We start from the raw sequence: 14,229 nt of genomic DNA, 5'->3' as shown, positions 1-14,229 counted from the left end.
AGAAACGTGTCCCTCTGACTTACCTCACCCCACGGGCTGCACCAGGTGCCCCCAGCGCCGGTCGGTGGGGCTGGAGCCTGTTGCCTTTGGCTGCTCACACCCCAACACATTCGGCATTGCTGGACCCAAGTCAACGATTTTCCCTGTCCTGAAAGAGAGGAGAACAAGAAAATTAAGTGCACCGGGGAAGTCAAAGGCCCTTGGCTTTCACCCTTCTCTTCTGATTACTCACCACAGGCGTTTCTTCCCTAAAACCTGCTCTTACCCCGCACCCCCCGCCCCGGCCGGTCGCCGCCACTGCCCTGCCCGGCGGCCCCGAGCGCTTCAGGCCCGGCCCGGCCAACGCCTCACTCTGCGCAGGCGCCGCTTCCCGGCCCACGCCTCGCTCTGCGCAGGCGCCGCTTCCCGGCCCGCCCCGACCGCCGGGCGCTGCCTCGCGGTCGCCGCCTGGCGGACACGGCCGGGAACGGCACTGCAGCCGCGCCCCCCCCTTGCGAGACCCGCGGCGCCTTTCGCGAGGACGGGCCTTTCTTCCCTAAAACCTGCCCTTCCCTAGGAAAAGCTGAGCAATTCACAGAGTTGCTGTTTTTATCCCGGCTTCCCAAAGGACTTCTCTCTCCCGGCGGCGGCGGCGGCAGCAACGCTCCCTGGGAAGCCCTGACCGAGGCTGGGAACTGACAACAAGCCAAGAGCATTAACTCGGCCCCAAAACACTCCACAACAGACCAATTTACAGTCACCTTTGCCTCCTCTCCCCCGTGCAGGCCCAGGCTTTGGGATTCCAAGGCAAACCCCGAGAGGCCCAGAGAGCAGCAGCCCCTCAGCCCCAGCATGGCCTCCCCCGGGCTCCCCCGGCCGGGAACCGGCCCAGCCAGCCCCTGCTGTGCAGCACAGCAGGCGGGGGGATGACTTTTGGGACCCCTCCCTGGCCGCTGCAGAGCAATGCAGGCATCGGGGCCAAGTCCTGCCCGGACCCCGGGCACCGCAGACAGTTCAGCCCCAGCAGCAGCAGCAGCAGCAGCAGCAGCTGTTCTGCCTCTTGCTCCCCTCTCATTTGGAACCGAACGGTGAGGAACAAGCCCCGGGCACAATCGGCACCGAGCAGCAAGGCCTGGGCTCGCCAGAGGCCCGGGCCTGCCTACTCCAGGCTCTGGGCTTCCTTTGCTTTCTTGCGCCGCAATTCTCCTGCCCCCGCAAGCGTTAAAAGACAGACTGCCCGGTGAGACGTGCCCCGAAACAGCCATCAGTTCCAAGGCCAGAAAATCTCAGGGCCACACTTCGAAACCCTGCCGCGAGGCCCCCGGAGAAGCCAAGGGGAGCTGGGATTCCCTGGAGTCCCAGGGAACCGAGGGGAAGGTGGTGAACGAGCAGAGAGCAAACGCCTCCAGCTGCTTCTCCCTGCAGCCCCCACGGCAGGTGCAGCGAACGCACACCGGTGTGGAGTTTTTAAGAGAGCTTTAAAATAAACTAAAAAACAATCAGTTTACCGAAAAATCCTTCTGCAGTCCGCGCTGTCAAACAACTCAAATTGCTCACTAAGAAAATGACCTAATTTAGAACAACTGAATTGTAGAACCTCAGTGCAGCTGCCCTGGGATTTCATGCCCCCAGTGTATCTTGCATCGGGGAAAAGGACTGGGATGCACTGGGAGGGACTGGGGGCAGTGCGGAGGGATGGGGATGGGACTGAGGGCAATGGAGAGGGGCTTGGGGGACTGGACTGGGAGTGGGGGCACTGCACTGCCATCCACTGGTATGGGATTCTCAGGGGAGGGACTGGGGGAACTGGGATGGGACAGGGGCCATAGGGGAGGGATTGGGGACAGTGGGACTACAGGCACAGGGATGGGCTGAGATGCACTGGGGAGGGACTGGGATGGGACTGAGATGTTCTGGGGAGGGAGTGGGATGCACTGGGAGGGACTGGGGGCAGTGGGGAGGGATGGGGATGGGATTGGTGGCACTTGGAATGGCACTAGGGTAGACTGGGATTGGACTGGGGGCACTGGGGAGGGACTGCAATGGGTTTGAGGCAAATTTGGAAGGACTGGGAGCACTGGGGAGGTTCTGGAAGGAACTGTGCAGGGAGCTGGGTTGGGACTGAGGGTACTAGGGATGGATTGAAATGGGACTGAGGGTACTGGAGACGGAGTGGGATGGGACTGGGGTGCACTGGGGGCAACTGGGAAGGAGTGGAGGCACTGGGGAAGGAACGGGGATGGCACTCGCTGAACTGGGCTGGGGTTTGGGACACTTAGGAGAAACTGGGATGGACTGAGGAGAGACTGGGGACAGTGGGAGGGGACTGGAAAGCTGAAATTGAAACAGACTCACCTGAGTCGCCATCTAAGAAGTCCAGCTCCAGCTCCTGAGCCTGAACAACAGCCAAGGGGACTCAGCCCCAGCCCTGGTCCCTCCTCCCCCTCATTGTTAACACCTGGGCCTTCTCATTGTTAACACCTGGGCCTTCTCCATAGAACAGCTGACTCTACCCAGTACTCCCAGTTCTCTACAGTGGCTTGCAACAGAAATAAGAGACTCCCTAGAGTGCTCCAAAAATACAATCCTAAACCCACAGTAATTTCTACTAAAAAAAAACAGTCCCTGACCAAAGCATCCAGTTCATATTCTAGCCTCAATATCTACCCCAGCCCCCCGTGATTTCAGCTCAAGACCCACAAGCTTTATTGCACTGCCAGCTCTGCTCTCTCAGCAGTAGCTCTGCATCTTGCCAGCGCCGCCACGGGAAGCTGCTCCAGGTTCTCACTGCAGGATTTTCAGCTTGGCTCCAGCTCTGCCACTTTCCAGCTCCACCCTCACACGCCCAATCCCACTCCCCAGCTACTCCTCCTGCCCCATAACTCCTAGCGCAACTCCAAACTCTCAGTCCCAGCCCTACACTGATTTCAGCCCCAGACTCTCACTCCACATTCCCAATTAGAATCCCAATTCCAAACACACAGAGATTTCAGCGACAGTGCCACAGGCCCTATCTCACACTACTTGATATAATTACTGCCCCAAGTGTTACAGTCCCAAGCCCAGAACCCAGCCCTATCCCAGCCCCTCAGTGATTTCAGCTCGAGACCCACAAGCTTTATTGCACTGCCAGCTCTGCTCTCTCAGCAGTAGCTCTGCATCTTGCCAGCGCCGCCACGGGAAGCTGCTCCAGGTTCTCGCTGCAGGATCTTCAGCTTGGCTCCAGCTCTGCCACTTTCCAGCTCCACCCTCACATTCCAATCCCAGTCTCCCACTTCCCAATTCCTCACCCTCCCAATTCCCGTCCACCAGGTACTCCTCCTACCCCAGAACTCCTAGCCCAACTCCAAAGTCAAAACCCCAGCTCTAGACTCATTTCAGCCCTACCCACCCAGCCCACGTTCCTGCTCATCAATCCTTATTCCACAGACACACAGGGATTTCAGTGACGCTGCCACAGTCCTCATCTGAGCTCCAGACACCCTCCCAGCTCCAGAGACGCAATCCCAGCCCTATATGGATTTCAGCCCCAGCCTCTCACTCCACATTCCCAATTATAATCCCAATTCCACAGACACACAGATTTCAGCGACAGTGCCACAGGCCCTATCTCACAGGGATTGCTGTCATTCCTGCCCCAAGTGTTACAGTCCCAAGCCCAGAACCCATCCCTATCCCAGCCCCTCAGTGATTTCAGCTCGAGACCCACAAGCTTTATTGCACTGCCAGCTCTGCTCTCTCAGCAGTAGCTCTGCATCTTGCCAGCGCCGCCACGGGAAGCTGCTCCAGGTTCTCACTGCAGGATCTTCAGCTTGGCTCCAGCTCTGGGATTTTCCAGCTCCACCCTCACACTCCCAATCCCACTCCCCCAGCTACTCCTCTTACCCCATTACTCCTAGCCCAACTGCAAACTCTCAATCCCAGCCCTATACTGATTTCAGCCCCAGCCTCTCACTCCACATTCCCAATTAGAATCCCAATTCCACAGACACACAGGGATTTCAGCGACGGTGCCACAGGCCCTATCTCCGCCCCACACTGATTCCTGCCCAGGTGTTACAGTCCCGAGCCCAGAACCCAGCCCTACCCCAGCCCCTCAGTGATTTCAGCTCGAGACCCACAAGCTTTATTGCACTGCCAGCTCTGCTCTCTCAGCAGTAGCTCTGCATCTTGCCAGCACCGCCACGGGAAGCTGCTCCAGGTTCTCGCTGCAGGATCTTCAGCTTGGCTCCAGCTCTGCCACTTTCCAGCTCCCACCTCACATTCCAATCCCAGTCTCCCACTTCCCAATTCCTCACCCTCCCAATTCCCGTCCACCAGGTACTCCTCCTACCCCAGAACTCCTAGCCCAACTCCAAAGTCAAAACCCCAGCTCTAGACTCATTTCAGCCCTACCCACCCAGCCCACGTTCCTGCCCATCAATCCTTATTCCACAGACACACAGGGATTTCAGTGACGCTGCCACAGTCCTCATCTGAGCTCCAGACACCCTCCCAGCTCCAGAGACGCAATCCCAGCCCTATATGGATTTCAGCCCCAGCCTCTCACTCCACATTCCCAATTAGAATCCCGAGTCCAAACACACACAGATTTCAGCGACAGTGCCACAGGCCCTATCTCACAGGGATTGCTGTCATTCCTGCCCCAAGTGTTACAGTCCCAAGCCCAAACCCTGTCCCTATCCCAGCCCCTCAGTGATTTCAGCTCGAGACCCACAAGCTTTATTGCACTGCCAGCTCTGCTCTCTCAGCAGTAGCTCTGCATCTTGCCAGCGCCGCCACGGGAAGCTGCTCCAGGTTCTCGCTGCAGGATCTTCAGCTTGGCTCCAGCTCTGGGATTTTCCAGCTCCACCCTCACACTCCCAATCCCACTCCCCCAGCTACTCCTCTTACCCCAGAACTCCTAGCCCAACTGCAAACTCTCAATCCCAGCCCTATACTGATTTCAGCCCCAGCCTCTCACTCCACATTCCCAATTAGAATCCCAATTCCACAGACACACAGGGATTTCAGTGACGCTGCCACAGTCCTCATCTGAGCTCCAGACACCCTCCCAGCTCCAGAGACGCAATCCCAGCCCTATATGGATTTCAGCCCCAGCCTCTCACTCCACATTCCCAATTAGAATCCCGAGTCCAAACACACACAGATTTCAGCGACAGTGCCACAGGCCCTATCTCACAGGGATTGCTGTCATTCCTGCCCCAAGTGTTACAGTCCCAAGCCCAAACCCTGTCCCTATCCCAGCCCCTCAGTGATTTCAGCTCGAGACCCACAAGCTTTATTGCACTGCCAGCTCTGCTCTCTCAGCAGTAGCTCTGCATCTTGCCAGCGCCGCCACGGGAAGCTGCTCCAGGTTCTCGCTGCAGGATCTTCAGCTTGGCTCCAGCTCTGGGATTTTCCAGCTCCACCCTCACACTCCCAATCCCACTCCCCCAGCTACTCCTCTTACCCCATTACTCCTAGCCCAACTGCAAACTCTCAATCCCAGCCCTATACTGATTTCAGCCCCAGCCTCTCACTCCACATTCCCAATTAGAATCCCAATTCCACAGACACACAGGGATTTCAGCGACGGTGCCACAGGCCCTATCTCTGCCCCACACTGATTCCTGCCCAGGTGTTACAGTCCCGAGCCCAGAACCCAGCCCTACCCCAGCCCCTCAGTGATTTCAGCTCGAGACCCACAAGCTTTATTGCACTGCCAGCTCTGCTCTCTCAGCAGTAGCTCTGCATCTTGCCAGCGCCGCCACGGGAAGCTGCTCCAGGTTCTCGCTGCAGGATCTTCAGCTTGGCTCCAGCTCTGGGATTTTCCAGCTCCACCCTCACACTCCCAATCCCACTCCCCCAGCTACTCCTCTTACCCCAGAACTCCTAGCCCAACTGCAAACTCTCAATCCCAGCCCTATACTGATTTCAGCCCCAGCCTCTCACTCCACATTCCCAATTAGAATCCCAATTCCACAGACACACAGGGATTTCAGCGACGGTGCCACAGGCCCTATCTCTGCCCCACACTGATTCCTGCCCAGGTGTTACAGTCCCGAGCCCAGAACCCAGCCCTACCCCAGCCCCTCAGTGATTTCAGCTCGAGACCCACAAGCTTTATTGCACTGCCAGCTCTGCTCTCTCAGCAGTAGCTCTGCATCTTGCCAGCGCCGCCACGGGAAGCTGCTCCAGGTTCTCGCTGCAGGATCTTCAGCTTGGCTCCAGCTCTGCCACTTTCCAGCTCCCACCTCACATTCCAATCCCAGTCTCCCACTTCCCAATTCCTCACCCTCCCAATTCCCGTCCACCAGGTACTCCTCCTACCCCAGAACTCCTAGCCCAACTCCAAAGTCAAAACCCCAGCTCTAGACTCATTTCAGCCCTACCCACCCAGCCCACGTTCCTGCTCATCAATCCTTATTCCACAGACACACAGGGATTTCAGTGACACTGCCACAGTCCTCATCTGAGCTCCAGACACCCTCCCAGCTCCAGAGACGCAATCCCAGCCCTATATGGATTTCAGCCCCAGCCTCTCACTCCACATTCCCAATTAGAATCCCGAGTCCAAACACACACAGATTTCAGCGACAGTGCCACAGGCCCTATCTCACAGGGATTGCTGTCATTCCTGCCCCAAGTGTTACAGTCCCGAGCCCAGAACCCAGCCCTACCCCAGCCCCTCAGTGATTTCAGCTCGAGACCCACAAGCTTTATTGCACTGCCAGCTCTGCTCTCTCAGCAGTAGCTCTGCATCTTGCCAGCGCCGCCACGGGAAGCTGCTCCAGGTTCTCGCTGCAGGATCTTCAGCTTGGCTCCAGCTCTGGGATTTTCCAGCTCCACCCTCACACTCCCAATCCCACTCCCCCAGCTACTCCTCTTACCCCAGAACTCCTAGCCCAACTGCAAACTCTCAATCCCAGCCCTATACTGATTTCAGCCCCAGCCTCTCACTCCACATTCCCAATTAGAATCCCAATTCCACAGACACACAGGGATTTCAGCGATGGTGCCACAGCCCCTATCTCTGCCCCACACTGATTCCTGCCCAGGTGTTACAGTCCCGAGCCCAGAACCCAGCCCTACCCCAGCCCCTCAGTGATTTCAGCTCGAGACCCACAAGCTTTATTGCACTGCCAGCTCTGCTCTCTCAGCAGTAGCTCTGCATCTTGCCAGCGCCGCCACGGGAAGCTGCTCCAGGTTCTCGCTGCAGGATCTTCAGCTTGGCTCCAGCTCTGCCACTTTCCAGCTCCACCCTCACATTCCAATCCCAGTCTCCCACTTCCCAATTCCTCACCCTCCCAATTCCCGTCCACCAGGTACTCCTCCTACCCCAGAACTCCTAGCCCAACTCCAAAGTCAAAACCCCAGCTCTAGACTCATTTCAGCCCTACCCACCCAGCCCACGTTCCTGCTCATCAATCCTTATTCCACAGACACACAGGGATTTCAGTGACGCTGCCACAGTCCTCATCTGAGCTCCAGACACCCTCCCAGCTCCAGAGACGCAATCCCAGCCCTATATGGATTTCAGCCCCAGCCTCTCACTCCACATTCCCAATTAGAATCCCGAGTCCAAACACACACAGATTTCAGCGACAGTGCCACAGGCCCTATCTCACAGGGATTGCTGTCATTCCTGCCCCAAGTGTTACAGTCCCAAGCCCAAACCCTGTCCCTATCCCAGCCCCTCAGTGATTTCAGCTCGAGACCCACAAGCTTTATTGCACTGCCAGCTCTGCTCTCTCAGCAGTAGCTCTGCATCTTGCCAGCGCCGCCACGGGAAGCTGCTCCAGGTTCTCGCTGCAGGATCTTCAGCTTGGCTCCAGCTCTGGGATTTTCCAGCTCCACCCTCACACTCCCAATCCCACTCCCCCAGCTACTCCTCTTACCCCAGAACTCCTAGCCCAACTGCAAACTCTCAATCCCAGCCCTATACTGATTTCAGCCCCAGCCTCTCACTCCACATTCCCAATTAGAATCCCAATTCCACAGACACACAGGGATTTCAGCGACGGTGCCACAGGCCCTATCTCCGCCCCACACTGATTCCTGCCCAGATGTTACAGTCCCGAGCCCAGAACCCAGCCCTACCCCAGCCCCTCAGTGATTTCAGCTCGAGACCCACAAGCTTTATTGCACTGCCAGCTCTGCTCTCTCAGCAGTAGCTCTGCATCTTGCCAGCGCCGCCACGGGAAGCTGCTCCAGGTTCTCGCTGCAGGATCTTCAGCTTGGCTCCAGCTCTGGGATTTTCCAGCTCCACCCTCACACTCCCAATCCCACTCCCCCAGCTACTCCTCTTACCCCAGAACTCCTAGCCCAACTGCAAACTCTCAATCCCAGCCCTATACTGATTTCAGCCCCAGCCTCTCACTCCACATTCCCAATTAGAATCCCAATTCCACAGACACACAGGGATTTCAGCGACGGTGCCACAGGCCCTATCTCCGCCCCACACTGATTCCTGCCCAGGTGTTACAGTCCCGAGCCCAGAACCCAGCCCTACCCCAGCCCCTCAGTGATTTCAGCTCGAGACCCACAAGCTTTATTGCACTGCCAGCTCTGCTCTCTCAGCAGTAGCTCTGCATCTTGCCAGCGCCGCCACGGGAAGCTGCTCCAGGTTCTCGCTGCAGGATCTTCAGCTTGGCTCCAGCTCTGCCACTTTCCAGCTCCACCCTCACATTCCAATCCCAGTCTCCCACTTCCCAATTCCTCACCCTCCCAATTCCCGTCCACCAGGTACTCCTCCTACCCCAGAACTCCTAGCCCAACTCCAAAGTCAAAACCCCAGCTCTAGACTCATTTCAGCCCTACCCACCCAGCCCACGTTCCTGCTCATCAATCCTTATTCCACAGACACACAGGGATTTCAGTGACGCTGCCACAGTCCTCATCTGAGCTCCAGACACCCTCCCAGCTCCAGAGACGCAATCCCAGCCCTATATGGATTTCAGCCCCAGCCTCTCACTCCACATTCCCAATTATAATCCCAATTCCACAGACACACAGATTTCAGCGACAGTGCCACAGGCCCTATCTCACAGGGATTGCTGTCATTCCTGCCCCAAGTGTTACAGTCCCAAGCCCAGAACCCATCCCTATCCCAGCCCCTCAGTGATTTCAGCTCGAGACCCACAAGCTTTATTGCACTGCCAGCTCTGCTCTCTCAGCAGTAGCTCTGCATCTTGCCAGCGCCGCCACGGGAAGCTGCTCCAGGTTCTCGCTGCAGGATCTTCAGCTTGGCTCCAGCTCTGCCACTTTCCAGCTCCCACCTCACATTCCAATCCCAGTCTCCCACTTCCCAATTCCTCACCCTCCCAATTCCCGTCCACCAGGTACTCCTCCTACCCCAGAACTCCTAGCCCAACTCCAAAGTCAAAACCCCAGCTCTAGACTCATTTCAGCCCTACCCACCCAGCCCACGTTCCTGCCCATCAATCCTTATTCCACAGACACACAGGGATTTCAGTGACGCTGCCACAGTCCTCATCTGAGCTCCAGACACCCTCCCAGCTCCAGAGACGCAATCCCAGCCCTATATGGATTTCAGCCCCAGCCTCTCACTCCACATTCCCAATTAGAATCCCGAGTCCAAACACACACAGATTTCAGCGACAGTGCCACAGGCCCTATCTCACAGGGATTGCTGTCATTCCTGCCCCAAGTGTTACAGTCCCAAGCCCAAACCCTGTCCCTATCCCAGCCCCTCAGTGATTTCAGCTCGAGACCCACAAGCTTTATTGCACTGCCAGCTCTGCTCTCTCAGCAGTAGCTCTGCATCTTGCCAGCGCCGCCACGGGAAGCTGCTCCAGGTTCTCGCTGCAGGATCTTCAGCTTGGCTCCAGCTCTGGGATTTTCCAGCTCCACCCTCACACTCCCAATCCCACTCCCCCAGCTACTCCTCTTACCCCATTACTCCTAGCCCAACTGCAAACTCTCAATCCCAGCCCTATACTGATTTCAGCCCCAGCCTCTCACTCCACATTCCCAATTAGAATCCCAATTCCACAGACACACAGGGATTTCAGCGATGGTGCCACAGGCCCTATCTCTGCCCCACACTGATTCCTGCCCAGGTGTTACAGTCCCGAGCCCAGAACCCAGCCCTACCCCAGCCCCTCAGTGATTTCAGCTCGAGACCCACAAGCTTTATTGCACTGCCAGCTCTGCTCTCTCAGCAGTAGCTCTGCATCTTGCCAGCGCCGCCACGGGAAGCTGCTCCAGGTTCTCGCTGCAGGATCTTCAGCTTGGCTCCAGCTCTGGGATTTTCCAGCTCCACCCTCACACTCCCAATCCCACTCCCCCAGCTACTCCTCTTACCCCAGAACTCCTAGCCCAACTGCAAACTCTCAATCCCAGCCCTATACTGATTTCAGCCCCAGCCTCTCACTCCACATTCCCAATTATAATCCCAATTCCACAGACACACAGGGATTTCAGCGACGGTGCCACAGGCCCTATCTCTGCCCCACACTGATTCCTGCCCAGGTGTTACAGTCCCGAGCCCAGAACCCAGCCCTACCCCAGCCCCTCAGTGATTTCAGCTCGAGACCCACAAGCTTTATTGCACTGCCAGCTCTGCTCTCTCAGCAGTAGCTCTGCATCTTGCCAGCGCCGCCACGGGAAGCTGCTCCAGGTTCTCGCTGCAGGATCTTCAGCTTGGCTCCAGCTCTGCCACTTTCCAGCTCCCACCTCACATTCCAATCCCAGTCTCCCACTTCCCAATTCCTCACCCTCCCAATTCCCGTCCACCAGGTACTCCTCCTACCCCAGAACTCCTAGCCCAACTCCAAAGTCAAAACCCCAGCTCTAGACTCATTTCAGCCCTACCCACCCAGCCCACGTTCCTGCTCATCAATCCTTATTCCACAGACACACAGGGATTTCAGTGACGCTGCCACAGTCGTCATCTGAGCTCCAGACACCCTCCCAGCTCCAGAGACGCAATCCCAGCCCTATATGGATTTCAGCCCCAGCCTCTCACTCCACATTCCCAATTAGAATCCCGAGTCCAAACACACACAGATTTCAGCGACAGTGCCACAGGCCCTATCTCACAGGGATTGCTGTCATTCCTGCCCCAAGTGTTACAGTCCCGAGCCCAGAACCCAGCCCTACCCCAGCCCCTCAGTGATTTCAGCTCGAGACCCACAAGCTTTATTGCACTGCCAGCTCTGCTCTCTCAGCAGTAGCTCTGCATCTTGCCAGCGCCGCCACGGGAAGCTGCTCCAGGTTCTCGCTGCAGGATCTTCAGCTTGGCTCCAGCTCTGGGATTTTCCAGCTCCACCCTCACACTCCCAATCCCACTCCCCCAGCTACTCCTCTTACCCCAGAACTCCTAGCCCAACTGCAAACTCTCAATCCCAGCCCTATACTGATTTCAGCCCCAGCCTCTCACTCCACATTCCCAATTAGAATCCCAATTCCACAGACACACAGGGATTTCAGCGACGGTGCCACAGGCCCTATCTCCGCCCCACACTGATTCCTGCCCAGGTGTTACAGTCCCGAGCCCAGAACCCAGCCCTACCCCAGCCCCTCAGTGATTTCAGCTCGAGACCCACAAGCTTTATTGCACTGCCAGCTCTGCTCTCTCAGCAGTAGCTCTGCATCTTGCCAGCGCCGCCACGGGAAGCTGCTCCAGGTTCTCGCTGCAGGATCTTCAGCTTGGCTCCAGCTCTGCCACTTTCCAGCTCCACCCTCACATTCCAATCCCAGTCTCCCACTTCCCAATTCCTCACCCTCCCAATTCCCGTCCACCAGGTACTCCTCCTACCCCAGAACTCCTAGCCCAACTCCAAAGTCAAAACCCCAGCTCTAGACTCATTTCAGCCCTACCCACCCAGCCCACGTTCCTGCTCATCAATCCTTATTCCACAGACACACAGGGATTTCAGTGACGCTGCCACAGTCCTCATCTGAGCTCCAGACACCCTCCCAGCTCCAGAGACGCAATCCCAGCCCTATATGGATTTCAGCCCCAGCCTCTCACTCCACATTCCCAATTAGAATCCCGAGTCCAAACACACACAGATTTCAGCGACAGTGCCACAGGCCCTATCTCACAGGGATTGCTGTCATTCCTGCCCCAAGTGTTACAGTCCCAAGCCCAAACCCTGTCCCTATCCCAGCCCCTCAGTGATTTCAGCTCGAGACCCACAAGCTTTATTGCACTGCCAGCTCTGCTCTCTCAGCAGTAGCTCTGCATCTTGCCAGCGCCGCCACGGGAAGCTGCTCCAGGTTCTCGCTGCAGGATCTTCAGCTTGGCTCCAGCTCTGGGATTTTCCAGCTCCACCCTCACACTCCCAATCCCACTCCCCCAGCTACTCCTCTTACCCCAGAACTCCTAGCCCAACTGCAAACTCTCAATCCCAGCCCTATACTGATTTCAGCCCCAGCCTCTCACTCCACATTCCCAATTAGAATCCCAATTCCACAGACACACAGGGATTTCAGTGACGCTGCCACAGTCCTCATCTGAGCTCCAGACACCCTCCCAGCTCCAGAGACGCAATCCCAGCCCTATATGGATTTCAGCCCCAGCCTCTCACTCCACATTCCCAATTAGAATCCCGAGTCCAAACACACACAGATTTCAGCGACAGTGCCACAGGCCCTATCTCACAGGGATTGCTGTCATTCCTGCCCCAAGTGTTACAGTCCCAAGCCCAAACCCTGTCCCTATCCCAGCCCCTCAGTGATTTCAGCTCGAGACCCACAAGCTTTATTGCACTGCCAGCTCTGCTCTCTCAGCAGTAGCTCTGCATCTTGCCAGCGCCGCCACGGGAAGCTGCTCCAGGTTCTCGCTGCAGGATCTTCAGCTTGGCTCCAGCTCTGGGATTTTCCAGCTCCACCCTCACACTCCCAATCCCACTCCCCCAGCTACTCCTCTTACCCCATTACTCCTAGCCCAACTGCAAACTCTCAATCCCAGCCCTATACTGATTTCAGCCCCAGCCTCTCACTCCACATTCCCAATTAGAATCCCAATTCCACAGACACACAGGGATTTCAGCGACGGTGCCACAGGCCCTATCTCTGCCCCACACTGATTCCTGCCCAGGTGTTACAGTCCCGAGCCCAGAACCCAGCCCTACCCCAGCCCCTCAGTGATTTCAGCTCGAGACCCACAAGCTTTATTGCACTGCCAGCTCTGCTCTCTCAGCAGTAGCTCTGCATCTTGCCAGCGCCGCCACGGGAAGCTGCTCCAGGTTCTCGCTGCAGGATCTTCAGCTTGGCTCCAGCTCTGGGATTTTCCAGCTCCACCCTCACACTCCCAATCCCACTCCCCCAGCTACTCCTCTTACCCCAGAACTCCTAGCCCAACTGCAAACTCTCAATCCCAGCCCTATACTGATTTCAGCCCCAGCCTCTCACTCCACATTCCCAATTAGAATCCCAATTCCACAGACACACAGGGATTTCAGCGACGGTGCCACAGGCCCTATCTCTGCCCCACACTGATTCCTGCCCAGGTGTTACAGTCCCGAGCCCAGAACCCAGCCCTACCCCAGCCCCTCAGTGATTTCAGCTCGAGACCCACAAGCTTTATTGCACTGCCAGCTCTGCTCTCTCAGCAGTAGCTCTGCATCTTGCCAGCGCCGCCACGGGAAGCTGCTCCAGGTTCTCGCTGCAGGATCTTCAGCTTGGCTCCAGCTCTGCCACTTTCCAGCTCCCACCTCACATTCCAATCCCAGTCTCCCACTTCCCAATTCCTCACCCTCCCAATTCCCGTCCACCAGGTACTCCTCCTACCCCAGAACTCCTAGCCCAACTCCAAAGTCAAAACCCCAGCTCTAGACTCATTTCAGCCCTACCCACCCAGCCCACGTTCCTGCTCATCAATCCTTATTCCACAGACACACAGGGATTTCAGTGACACTGCCACAGTCCTCATCTGAGCTCCAGACACCCTCCCAGCTCCAGAGACGCAATCCCAGCCCTATATGGATTTCAGCCCCAGCCTCTCACTCCACATTCCCAATTAGAATCCCGAGTCCAAACACACACAGATTTCAGCGACAGTGCCACAGGCCCTATCTCACAGGGATTGCTGTCATTCCTGCCCCAAGTGTTACAGTCCCGAGCCCAGAACCCAGCCCTACCCCAGCCCCTCAGTGATTTCAGCTCGAGACCCACAAGCTTTATTGCACTGCCAGCTCTGCTCTCTCAGCAGTAGCTCTGCATCTTGCCAGCGCCGCCACGGGAAGCTGCTCCAGGTTCTCGCTGCAGGATCTTCAGCTTGGCTCCAGCTCTGGGATT

At 56.9% G+C, this 14,229-nt stretch overlaps 1 protein-coding gene across 8 annotated transcripts in view; it reads right to left on the bottom strand.

Annotated features, from left to right (window-relative positions):
• Window positions 1-14,229, bottom strand: part of LOC127464610 (uncharacterized) — a 55,936-nt gene that overhangs the window by 21,238 nt on the left and 20,469 nt on the right. For 3 of the 8 annotated variants that reach the window (XM_051775013.1, XM_051775014.1, XM_051775015.1), the window contains exons 1-2: window positions 233-339; window positions 24-148 (exon numbers count right to left, since the gene is read on the bottom strand). The exons of the other annotated variants lie outside the window; for them this stretch is intronic. The gene's annotated coding sequence lies outside the window, so the exon portion shown is untranslated. Of the gene's footprint in view, window positions 1-23; window positions 149-232; window positions 340-14,229 lie in introns of those variants that run through there. 8 annotated transcript variants of the gene reach the window in all.

The sequence above is a fragment of the Manacus candei genome, unplaced genomic scaffold (genome assembly GCF_025592945.1).
Source record: "Manacus candei isolate 608988 ecotype Guabito, Panama unplaced genomic scaffold, ASM2559294v1 h1tg000242l, whole genome shotgun sequence".
NCBI lineage: Eukaryota > Metazoa > Chordata > Aves > Passeriformes > Pipridae > Manacus > Manacus candei.
The sequence above is the reverse complement of the archived record's forward strand: the minus strand, read 5'-3'. Positions and strand labels throughout refer to the sequence as shown.